The sequence below is a fragment of the Calidris pugnax genome, unplaced genomic scaffold, assembly GCF_001431845.1.
Source record: "Calidris pugnax isolate Ruff unplaced genomic scaffold, ASM143184v1 scaffold147, whole genome shotgun sequence".
Taxonomy (NCBI): domain Eukaryota; kingdom Metazoa; phylum Chordata; class Aves; order Charadriiformes; family Scolopacidae; genus Calidris; species Calidris pugnax.
Window position 1 is genome coordinate 661837 of NW_015092359.1, and position 12546 is coordinate 674382.

Consider the following 12546-nt stretch of genomic DNA (forward strand, 5'->3'; position numbering starts at 1 on the left):
CTCCTCTCCTCGCCTCCTCTCCTCCCCTCTGGCCGCCCGCCGGACGCGGCCGGTGCCCCCCCAGCCCCGGCTCCTCCCGCCCCCGCCCCGGGGCGGGCTCGCCGCCCTCCCCCGCGGGGGAGCCGTGTCTGCACCTCGGCCCCCGGGGGCTGTGCGGGGGTCCCCAGCGTGATGTCAGAGGTAAAGTTGGCTGCAAAGCCAACCTACAGGTGGCCAGGGGATACTTTTTCCATGATTTTCAGGAGCGCTGCCAGCAACTCCCGTTCCCCGTGGTCCCCCTCCTGGGAAGGCTGGGAAAGAAGTGATGCTCTGCCTTCCTGAAGGTGCCATTTGGGCCGTCCCCAACTCTGTCTCTGACTGCTTTGGGTGCAGGCTAAGGAGGAGCTGAGAAAATGGGGGTGCAGACCCTGGAAACTCCCGTTTGCTGGGCAATTAACTGCTCTGAGAGGTTTGTGTCTGGGGGAAAGTACATCACAGTTCCCTTAATGGTGTAAATGCTTATTGTGCAGATACAGCAGCCTCATTAGGGAATGGGAATGGTTGGGATGATACAAATGTCCCTGTCAAATGCTCTCTTGTGGTTCCACGCACAGTTGCTGTGTCGCTGATGAAGGATTGTAATTTGCCTGCTGGGTGATCAAAAAGAGGCATTTCAGGGTGTGTGACTTGTTACTATGTGATCAATGATACCCTTGTTGCAGAAGAAGTAATCATGTTCTCAGGACTACTTATCTTCATGAAGGTCCATTCATTTTGTAAGGGTCTGTTTTCCACGTAACTATCATTACTGCTGCTGTTATTACTATTTATTACTAAAAATATTGCTTCTAGAAGCTATAGTTAGAAATCAGGACCCTATTTATGGTGAGTGATGGAGCAACCCACCAAAAAAGACAATTGCTCCCCGGAGCAGGATTTGTGAACTAAGTATAAAGGTATGGGTATGTCATGAAGAGCTACCTCTGTCTTCGAGTGTATCCAGGAAAAAGTCAAAGAATAAAGGAGGGAATGACCCAGTACAACATGGGTTCTACGTGAGGCGATTCTTCCAGTTGTAGTTTTAAAATCAAGGAATCAAGTGGTAAAGCCTTTTACAGATTTTGGTGTTTATGACTAAAATGTGAGACAGGAATGAGGTGTGTGAGATGTGTGGGGTCCAGGGGCAACCCCTGTGTTCTTGTTGGGACCTTGGAGGTGGAGACAGTAACTCCTGTGATCTAATGTCAACAGCATGGCCCATGTCCATGCGGATCAGGAACTGGAACCATATCTTGCACAGGAGGGTAGGGTGGCAAAGCCCAGCTTTGTTGCCCCTCTGGAGAGAGCTATCATTTGCTCAACCTTCTTCCTTCAGCATCATCTGCTCCGTGATAGTGATGTTAGCTTTTATTCTGACCTTGCAATGGTTAGGAGGTACACTCCATCACTTTATTCTGCTGTGCCTGGCATACTCTTTTTTTCCCCACCACTACAGCAGGGTTGTTGTGATGGATGGTCTACCTAATGCCAACTGGCACGTCCCTTTATCGTGATCTGTCCCCTCGCCTCCCCATCACCTTTGAAACCAAGGGAAGTGGTGAGGTTATGAAAGTGAGGGACTGACCGAACCATGGCCAGCTGACAGAAGTAGGATAACTCTGTGCCCTTGTGAAGTGCAGGTTCCTTGAGGTCTGTCCTTGCGGTTTTGTCAAGGCCAGGCTGGATGGGGTTTTCAGCAGCCTCGTCTAGTGGAAGTCTCCCTGCCCATGACAGGGGGGTTGGAACTCTATGATCTTTAAGGTTCCTTCTAACCCAAACCATTGCATGATTCTGTGGTACTGCTGGCCCCTTCCTGACACTTGGCCGCCAGTGTCATGAGCAGTAGCAGATGTCTAAGGTCCTGCAGCTTGGTTTCCTACATGAGGAGCAATCAGTGAGGAAAAATGGGGCTATATTCCTATGTTATTTACATGTGTGTTAATTTGGGAAGGAGACAGCCAGAAGGTGAGCAAGAAAGTCCCTTCTCAAGACTCCTCCTGCCAAGATGATGGTTCCTGAGGGGCAGTTTGGTTCCCAAGTCGGCTGCGTGCAGACTTTATGTCAGGAAGCGAACTCCCTGCTGCCACATAGCTCATCTGTCCACAAAGCTGCCTCTGCTCCCAAAGTCAGGCAAAACAGCACATCTTTAAAAAGGGAACTCACTTGACAAAACAGCTTGGAAGGGCATGGTGACATGCACCACCAGGTGACACCCGCTGTCACTCTTTGCCTGGCAAAGGGTCTTGCCCGCGTTATCAGCAGCATTTGGTGGTTTGCGGAATTTCGTTTCAGATCCCTTCAAGGATATTATTAACGAGGGTGTTAGAGCAGCACGTGGTGTTGGGGGACTTGACTGCTCGTCTCAGTGCAGCGCTGGATCAGTGGCAGTGCTGTGCCTGTGTCACACACAAGAGACACACGCCTGGGGTCTGAGATGGGTGCTGCAGTTGTCCTACCAGGGCCAGTGAGCTTGAAGCTGGTTTGGTTATGGGCTGCAGTCACATCTTTGCCAACATACTGCTGTCTGTATGGGCATTTCTCTTTCCTTACCTTCAGTATTTTGTCCTCAAAGCAAAGTCACAGTGGCTGTGATGTTTTTTTGTGACTTAAGGCTCAGTCAGGGCTAGGTTTGTGCCAATAACAAGGTCTATCAGATCTCTGAGACTTTCCCCTTTCAGCAAGTTCATCAGAGGACTGGAGAGCATCACAATTAGTCATGTAATTATAAATGAGTCTTTTATTTTTGAGTCTTTATGCTCATGTGCATACAGAGTATGTATCTTGTGATCAACTAGAAAAAACATTTATTAATCTGTAGCAATCATACATCTCTCGGACTCAATGATCTTAAAAGGTCCCTTCCAACCTAGATGATTCTGTGATTCTATCCTTAATTGCATTCAGCCCATTGATCTGCATTCGGCCCACTAATTCACCCCAGCTGTCACAAGGAATCTCCCTACACTTTGCAGGGAGAATCAGATTTACTCCCCCACCCCCGAAAGTGTACTGATCCCTGAAACTCCCTCCCCAGAAACTATCACTGAGAGGTGTTAGCCGTATATATAAAAAGGTTTTGATGCCCTTTTATTTTTAACATATGTAAATTAGAATTTTGCACATCTGGTTTTGAGATAATATCTACCCAAAATGAAGTAGTAATTAAGCATACCTAGAGGTGTATATGCACATGGTGTTAAGCTAAATTCACATATGCAGGAGTAACAGCAGTTCATATATGGAGGAGCCTTATTACAGCTCTGTACCTACAAAACCAAATAGTTTTACACCTACGTTCATACAAAGCTATATAATCATAATGAATGGCAGGGCATATATTTTACAGTTCAGGGAACCATCTCTATTCTGGCAGTACTTAGGCAGGAGCTTAATTTTGATGTGTTGAAGTTTGACTGAAGTCAGGGGGAGTTGAAGACAGGCCTGATGTTGTTCTTGTGCTCCAGTGCTGGCACAGGCAGGGATGGCTTTACATGTGTTGGAGCGCTTTTCCCTGAATCCTTGCCTCAAGGCCGCTGTGCAGAAGAGTACGCGAGCCCTTCTGCTGGCAGAAAATCTCCGCAGCGATAACAGCCGGGGGGGCCTGCAGCTGCAGTAGCTGTAGGTTTGTGCTGCAGGGGCAGGAAAAATGTAAACAGGGAAAGCCCCATGGACTTGTCTCCGCCGGGTCTCCCCCTGATCCGAGACACGGGGTCGATGGAGCAAGGACTTGGGAGATTTGGCTCGGAGGAGCTGGTACAAGGTTTCTCACTCGGACATCCAACAGCAGAGCTGGAAGCTGTCGGCCCACATTGCTCTGGAACAGCCCATGGCTTGCACTCATGGTAGACCCAGTTTAGGCCAATTATTCTAATTTACTATCTTTCCCTCTCTTTCTCCATTTGTTAACCTTAACATGCCTTTTTACAGTTCCTTGGAGAAGTAGCGCCAGTGGAATACTCATGTGTAGGAAAAAATTGCTTTCAAGATACAGAACACAGCTAATTACGGCGTTACAATTAGCTGAATGCCCTTAACAGAGTCCGAGGGGGGAAATCACAGTGCAGCATCTGCTGTACCATATGCTTTTCTAGTTTCCAAAAGATAACAGCGGGCATGTACGCTGCCATGGATTGTGCTTTCTGCCCGAAGAGCAGAGCAGCGCGCAGATGCTCCGGTATTTCTTCCACCCGGATTCCGTTGGAAATGTCTGATGCTGCATACATCTGTCATGATGAATTACGCTTTCTTGGCTCCGGACCCTTTCATGCAGGCAGGCTTATAACCAAGCAATGGGAATTCATATCCCCTTGGTCCTGGGTGCACACTTCATCCTAAGGGCAGGTGTCGGACCGAGAAGGGTGTAGGGGTAGCAGGCAGTATGTGGCATCTCATGAGCTTGTGCTCAGCTCTGAGGTGCTTCTCGTTGTTCACTGAATTACCATATAAAACAGATAAACTGTCTCTTTTTTGTTTTTGTTTTTTTCTTCTTTTCCACAGTGGTGTTGGAAAGCTGAAGTGCTCTTCTGTGTACCCTTCAGTGAACTAAACCTAAACCGGCTCATTATTTTCTCTCCTATAGATTAACTTTGCCTTGTCCAAAACATCCCAAAATAGTTGTTGTAGTCCTGCTAATACACTGCTCAGTGTGCTGAACTATGGTAATTAGAGTTGAATTAGAGCTGACAATGATTGAGCCAGCTTAGTCAAATACTGCTTCAAATTTAACACAGACCTTCTGCTCCTTTCTATTACTTTATTTTTTTTATCACATTTTTAACGTTTCACTTTCATTTGCCTTAACCAGGCCTAGAACTCCCGAAAAGAAATGAGTTTGCAAAGACGTTATTAAAAAAATGTCACTATAGTTACAAAGCAACGAGTAGTAACTTTGGACCACGTCCATCCTCCTCAGTACTGATTAGTAAGAGAGTTTGTTTATAGAAAGCGGGTCTCTATTATTTAGCCAATTACTTAATTATCGACTCACTCTTCCCAGATTGTTTGGCACTCTTGTGCTATGATCTGTGGTACCTCCTGACAAAAGAAGGAAATCATTAAACTTTTGGGCAGGGCATATAAACTTGTGATTTGCCTCCAGCAGATCCTGGAGGAAGGATGCTGAGGAAGAAAGAAGCCCGTGGCTCCTCCATAAGCAGTTGGAAAAGAGTCTGGGTGTTTGTGTGATTGTAACTCTGTCCCAGCACTTCACCCTGCTAGAGCTGTCAGTTCTTCATGAATATGATGTCATACATATGTCTTTATGCCTTAAACGTCTGTCACCGACTTGTAACCATGACGCATCCTTAAGCAGATGCTGCGAGCGTGGTGAGGAGTTAACCAGAGATCTCAGCTGTGGGACCAGAGCTGCTGAGGAGGGTAAAAGTAAATGAGGGGGGAATTAAGGGAGTGAGGATTTTTCTGTCTTGGGCCATAGTATTAGTTCTCTGACATGCATCAGTGATGTCTTACTTATTTATTTACTTATTTATTAACTTATTTATTAACACACTTATGGGTGTTAAATGATGCAGGTGGGGCTCCTTGTTTGCAAGAATGTCTGAGTGCCTGGAAGGGGCACTGAGCTGAAGAGGAATTTATACATGTACACATTACAGTGCAAAAGCCTAAAGGCTGGATAAGGTTTGAAGTGGAGGATGAGTTGTAAGCTTTATTGACTAGGTGACAAAACCCCTGGTCTTTGATCCAGTAATCCGTATGTCAGTCGGGTCGTAAATCCAATAATTAAGTACAGTGTAGTTTTTCAGCCCCTCTTCTGAAGACTTTATTTCATATTCTTATTTTTCTTTTGTCTGCTGTCTCAAAATGTCAAAAGAGGGTGGTGCAGCCATTCACAATCAGGTCTGAGCCTGATTCCTCTGTCACTTTTAGCATGTATTATGCACTGATTTAGAAAGTATTTTAAAATACATTAAGACCGTCATGAGAAATGAAGTAAGCCCTGTACTGAGTGCATGTTTGATGCTTACCTCCTTGAATTCAGGAAGAAGGGATTATTAAAGACATAAAAGCTGTCTCTTTATCAGGAGCTTAAAAACACTCCAAGGGAAACAAAATCTGTTGTACTCTGCTGCTGTAATTTAAGAGCCAAATTCTGCTCTCGTTTCTAACAGCATAAATTTGAATTTGATTGAACCCTGGATTAACATTGCTGCAAATGAGATCAAAATGTGACTTCAGAAGTTCATATTGTAAGAAGCAGTTTTGCACCTGACCTTATTCACTTTATCTATGTGTATGCTCTTACTGACTCTGTGCTTTGGCACATCACCCTGGAAAAACAATATGTATGGCACATTTGATCTCTTTTTAATGGTCCTAGTCAAAATGGGTATTTTTGATTCTGGTTCTAGATGTAGCCAGGTTGGTAAAATACCCTGGGGTTTCTACACTTTGCCGTTCCCATGATACTTGTATACTGCATGAAAAATAATGGCACGCTGCCTAGATCCTGAGATTTTGGTTCAAGTATTTCATGGACTTTCAGGTTCAAAAGGGCTGCAAAGACATCTAGTTTAACTTGCTACATAACAGAGGCGAACTTGTGTGATTCTGACCATGCAGAGATGGACAGGAGAGAGTCTAAAAAAGACTGCAGTAGTTTCAATAATTAAGTATAGGTTTAATGGTTAATACAAGATCTTTCTATAAAAAGGATAGCACACAATCTGCTGATAAAGAAACCAGAACTTACCATACTATATTGATTAAAAAAATAATATTTTTTAATAAACTTTATGAAACAGGTTGGAAAGCGACTTTTTTGCTTTATACATTTATATATATAAATGCATAAATTTGACTTTATACACTTATACATATAAAATATGTTTGTGTTGGTTTTTTTTTCGGGGAGTTCCTTAAAGCAGTAGTTCTTGAGATAGATAAATATATGTAGACTTTTAAGGGAAAATAATTCAAATCTTTGTGTTCGTTTCATAAAGAAGTAGTGTCAGCCATCCTCAGCTTGTTCACTTTCCTACCCCTTCCACTAACATCCCGTAGGGTTACATTATTTCAAGGTCAGCATTTCCAAGGGTGATTCTCTCCAAGGGTGCAGGACGTTGTGTAATTGGCCATTGGTCAGAAAATGCTTTAATAGTGATAAAGCGTGTAGGAATGTTTTCTGCTTGTCCTTATACGACTTACAACGTGTACAGTTTTCTTTCCCCCAACTCAACGTCAAATTAATGGAGTTTGTCAGCTGTTTAGGTAATGAGCTAGAGCAGACATTATGTTTTTGGAGGAGATGCATGCATTGTGAGGCCAAAATTTGGAAAGACAAATGTTTTAAACCATCTTGACAAGCAGACTATCTCCCTGAATACACAGTGCCTACTAGCCTTAAAGTAAGATTATTTTGTGAAACCTTTTAATGATTACTGGCAGAAATACAGGAAAAATGAAAGACATTTTCGTTTACACCAGCATGAAGTGAGATTGGAATCAAATTCTCAATGACAGGCACTGTCAGTTTATTTGTGATTAACCTCATACTCTTAATTTCTTTTTCCTTTTCCTTTTTCTTTTTTTCAGGAGCGCTTCACTGGTGTGTATAAGAAGTTAGCATAATGCTTAAGAACTAGCCCAGGAGGTAACTGACCCTAATTCGTCTATGTCTTAACTGGTTTCAGCTGTGTTGTGTTTTTACAAAAGCCATAGTTATCACCTGAGGTTGAAGAGCTGGAGCCAATACCAAACTCCTCTGCCTGGCTTTTTACCTCTGCCACCACTGCAGCAGCATCCAGCTCCAAAGTTTGGTGTCTAAGCTTCCTGTAAAGCTCATGGAAGGAATTAGACACCTCCAAAAATGTGATCCCAAATTATGCAAATGGTATAAAGAGCCATCCTAAGCAAGCCAGGGAGCTCTGGGCAGAGGCATGGGTATGAAGTCCAGCTCACACCAGAGCAGGATTGCTGGAGACAAGCAGCTGCATCCACTTAAGATCTGGAGGCTGCAGATCCCTGTGTCTATCAAAGCCTTGCAAGCTCGTTCTTATTTTCTAAAGGGTTTCCACAGGTGAAAGAAGTGCTGCTGCCTTAAAAGGGGAAGGGAGCCTGGCTTTGGCTCCTCTCCTGCTCTGGGGGAATTGGACTTGTGCCTCCCACCTTCCAGATGAGTGGTGCCTGTAAGCTGCTGCCTTGCAGAAAGGAAGGAAAGAGGTAATTTTTCTCTTGTGGTTTAGGTTGCTGTAACTTTTGGTTGCTCTTATTTTTCTCTATAATTTACTCACTCAGATTAGTTGAGGGGTCTTTGCTGATGTGGTGTTACTGCCGTTTCCTGTATTTATTGCTGTTAATATCCTTCGAAGATGTGTATTCACCCAGTTATGTCTGGAACATTTCTCTGCAAGTTTTTTCTATGTCTGAAATGGGAATTTCAGGAATTTGTTGATTTAAGGATGAAAAAAGCTTCCACTTGAATCCTTGTGCTGTCTTCTCCAGCTGACTTTGCTGTTTCCTGTAGTTTCTCAGGCGTTGCTCGCTTGGAAGTCAGGACTTCCAGCATGGACCTTCTTTCCTTTCTCTTGGTTAGCACCAAATAAGAGCTGCTCCAAGGGGATTTTGGCTATGTTCTGTGTGAATCACCCTCATGTAATTGCTTCCCCTAATTATCCAGGAGACAGTTTGCCAGGTACATGCTGAGGGTGCATTCAGAGGGTTTTGATTCTCAACCTCATGGAAGGCAATGGCCAAACTTTCCTGGCACAAACTTGTTAGAGCTGTGGATTAATATGGTTACAGCTCCTTAATTAGCTCTTTACTGGCGTTGGTGCTATTCCCAAAATGCTTGCATTTACTATATGTCTGCTGGAAAGGCAGGGTGACCTGCTTGGCATTGGTGTTGGGAGAGGGCAGTGGTGGGTGCCACTAGAGGGTGCTCGGGCTGTGGGAGTCACCACCCCACTCCCAGGCACAGAAGATGCCACACTGTCACCAGGCACTTGACTACTTATTTTCTCATCAGGCTATGCTCCTACTTGTTCTTCCACTAAGTTTAGACTACTGTGCATGAAACAAAGTTTTTTCAGGCTCATCAGGGCCAGAGTCGTCTTTAAATATCAGCCAAAAGAGGATTAAAAAGAGTCCTTGGGTAATGGCTCATGTCACCAAAGCCCACTGAAGTGGGGAAGAGCTACAGATAACAGTTTGGTGCAGATTTCTGATTACTTATGGTGGTTTTTTTTTTTATTTGGACTCATTGTCTACTTTTGTCTATTACTTTGGGATGTCCTACTGCCCTTCATCATATCTCTGTTCCCATGTACAACCTCAGGTGCTCCTTCTCTGATGTGCCCTAGGTCCTGTCCCGTGGACTCCCCTCTCCCCCAAAGGCCTAATCCTTGCATTTGTGCCAACAAAGATTTTCTTGGCACCCTTCAGCTTGGCCCAGTCTCATTGTTCCTCCCCTGGCCCTGCCCAGCCCAAGATGCCCAGAAGAGCAGGTCTCAGGCCAGTTGGGCTCTCCAAGTATGTTCACTACCTGGCCAACTTTAAGTGGGCACTGCTACCCCACATCCCTATTTCCAGTCCCTACACAGTCTGTTTTCTTACTCCTTTCAGCGCTTGCTTCCTCTGCTCACCTGCCTTCATTTACCTTCACACCCAAGTTCAACAAGCCAAAGGCAGCACCAGCTGTAGGGCTGACATGGTCCTGCCCTGCCTCTTGCTGGCTTGTCCTTGCACAGAGAAGCGTGTGTGGGTGTGGAGGGGAGCTGGGAAGAGCTGTGGCGTAGCCAGCCAGCAGTTGCTGTGTGCCCAGATCGCACAGCAAGCGCCCTTTGGCTCAACTCTCCCCTCTCCGCCTCGTTCCTTTTTGGCTGAGAATAAGTGTTGGACTGTACATGCTGGGGAGGAGTGTGATTTCCAGATAAAAGGTGAAGCAGAAGAATATGGATGAGAGAAATATCAGAAATTACAAGAAACTTCTCTGACTTTTCCTTTTTCTCCTTGCTTTCTCAGGCATGTTATGCCCCTTGCTAAGGGCAGGCTGGCCAGAACATCCTAGTCTTTCTCTGCTGTCATGAGGGAACTTCTTGGTGTGGTTGCTGGATGTGGGACCAAGTGATATCAGTGTGGGATGGCGGTTGCTTTTAAGCCTATATTTTGGCTGCTTTAGGTTAAAATAAACAGGAACGGGGTGAACTGCTCATGAGCTCGTGCCCAATTGCTGCAGCCAACGCAGATGAAATTTATTCGACACATCTCTTGTTTGTGAAGAATTTACAGGTCAAGATAGTCCCTTTCCACACGTTTCCTCGTTATTTTTGAGTTGCTGTTGTTAGATAAGTAAATGAGAAACTGAGGGAGTAGGGGAAGAGTGTGAACAGTCCCTTAAAAAAAGTGTGATGCTTTGATCTTTATTTCATTGATAAATAAAAAATAAATAATTGATTGACCAAATCCTAAAGGAAGGAAAAAACATTTGATATTCCTTATGTGTCCATGAGCCCTTTGTACAAATTTGTATTCTGCTAAAGAGGCTCAAAATGAAAATAAATGTGAATATTTAAGTTTGTGATGAATAGAAACTGAAGGAGAGGAGTCATTTCAATTCTAAACTACTTAAATTTATGAGTATTTGATAAGAAAGGAGTACTGTAACACCAAGAAGTGATTGCCTTTTTTATTCATCCCTGATGTCCAGGAGGTCTTTCAGTTATCGGAATTGCACAGATGTGAGTGATCTCATGAAAAACAAGTTAGGGGTGCTCATAGGAGTGGAGTTAGATGTATGTATTAATCCTTTTTAGTTTAAAGGGACAAATGGTACAAATACAGCTACTTGTGTGTCTGTGGATCTATGTAGTAATAGCTCCTGTCTTGCAGAGATCTGCTAAAGAAGTAAATACTTGTTGAGGTTCCTGCACCTTGATCTCATCTTCCATTCCTTGCTTCTCCCAGACAAAGCAGTCAAATTTGCCTCTTATAACCCAGTCCATTTTTTTAAGTTCAGTTACTCCCAGTTGAGGTAGTGGTGGCAGAGTGGACCTTGTCCCAGGGGGTAGGTTTTACTTTGGTATAATAACTGATCCAATTTAGATGTGCAAAAGAAGCCTATTTGAATTATGGGTGGTCAAGGAAACTTCCTTTTGAGCAGTTGCTTTTTCAGAGAGTTTACTGGTTTAATCACTGGGCTTGGTGCCACCCCACATCTAACCAGATTGTCCTCATGCCAGAGACGTGCCAAAGTCAAGGCAGATGGCTTGTGAGAAACCAGCTTGCAGGCTTGGGAATGGAAAAGAACAGCAGGACGTTTTCACTGGTTTGGAAAAGCTCAGTCTTGTTTCAGAAATTGTGTTTCAGAAGAGAAGCACAAGCTGCTTTAGGAGAGAAAGATAGGTCTCAGGCTCTCCAGTCTACTCTGCCTGACACCCTGGGATGTTATGGGAGCGCTGCACGTCAGCACAGGGGACCCAAAAGTGTTATTATTTTTCTTGTTCCATGTACCAAAGGTGCCAGGGGAAGGACCTCTGTCATCTCTCAAATTTGTGTAATGCAGGTCTAACCTGATCTATTTTCCAAGGGCCAATTTCGTGTGTGAGCATCATTAGTGTAGCTGATGAGTAATTACAGATGGCAGTACGGTCCAGTCTGTGGGCTGACTGAAGAATGTAACTCCTTGAACATCCAGTTACGGTCTGACTGTGGTGAGTGCTAAGAAGCACCTGAAAAATTGCCAAACATTGTTCATTCTCGCTGAAATCAACAGCACTTGAACCCAAGATACAGGTTTATCTGAAATGGAAGAATTTTTTCAAGTCCTGTGACAGTTATAGTACATACAAATGAGAACTTGGTCTAAATGCAATGCCTACTTTCTTCTGTCCTTTCTCTGCTCATCAACAGTAAACTTGTACAATAAGGTACAAACTCTGTGGCTTGGGGCCAGTCTTTAGGTATTTTCAGCTTTTCGGAGTGCGAATTGCTCAGGGAAGAAATGTGAAGGATTGCATAAAATATGAATAACTAACTTCTAATTACTTGCATCATTCACTGTCTCTGGACACTTACAGGACTGAGAGTAAGAATCCCATTTCCATACTTACAACAGCAAGGTGAGCCTGTAAACAGATCTTCCAAATGGGGATCTACTGTTCCCACAGTGCTATTGGGATAAATCCAACATCACCAATGCCTAAATTGATGGGAAAAAAAATAGCAAACTTCTACATGGTGCTTTTACATTTAGTACTTCTATTACTCTCCAGTCCTTAAAGCATCCTCCTTTGTATCATAGCGTTATTGAAAATGAAGAGCTGAGGCATCTAGAAGCCAAGTCATTTGTGAAAGGCACGTGGGGAGTTCAAGTAATGACGATTTAATCACTGGCCCCTCTTTCTGTTACAGGGGTAGTTAGTGATTGCTGGGTGAGCTGGTGTTTTGGGTGCTTAGCTCTCCACCTGTGGCCCTAGATATGATGTGACAGCGAGGATGTCAACAGCCAAATCTGCTGCCATCTGTTCAAGTCTTCGGACTTGATTAATCTGGTTCTCATGTTTTCAACTT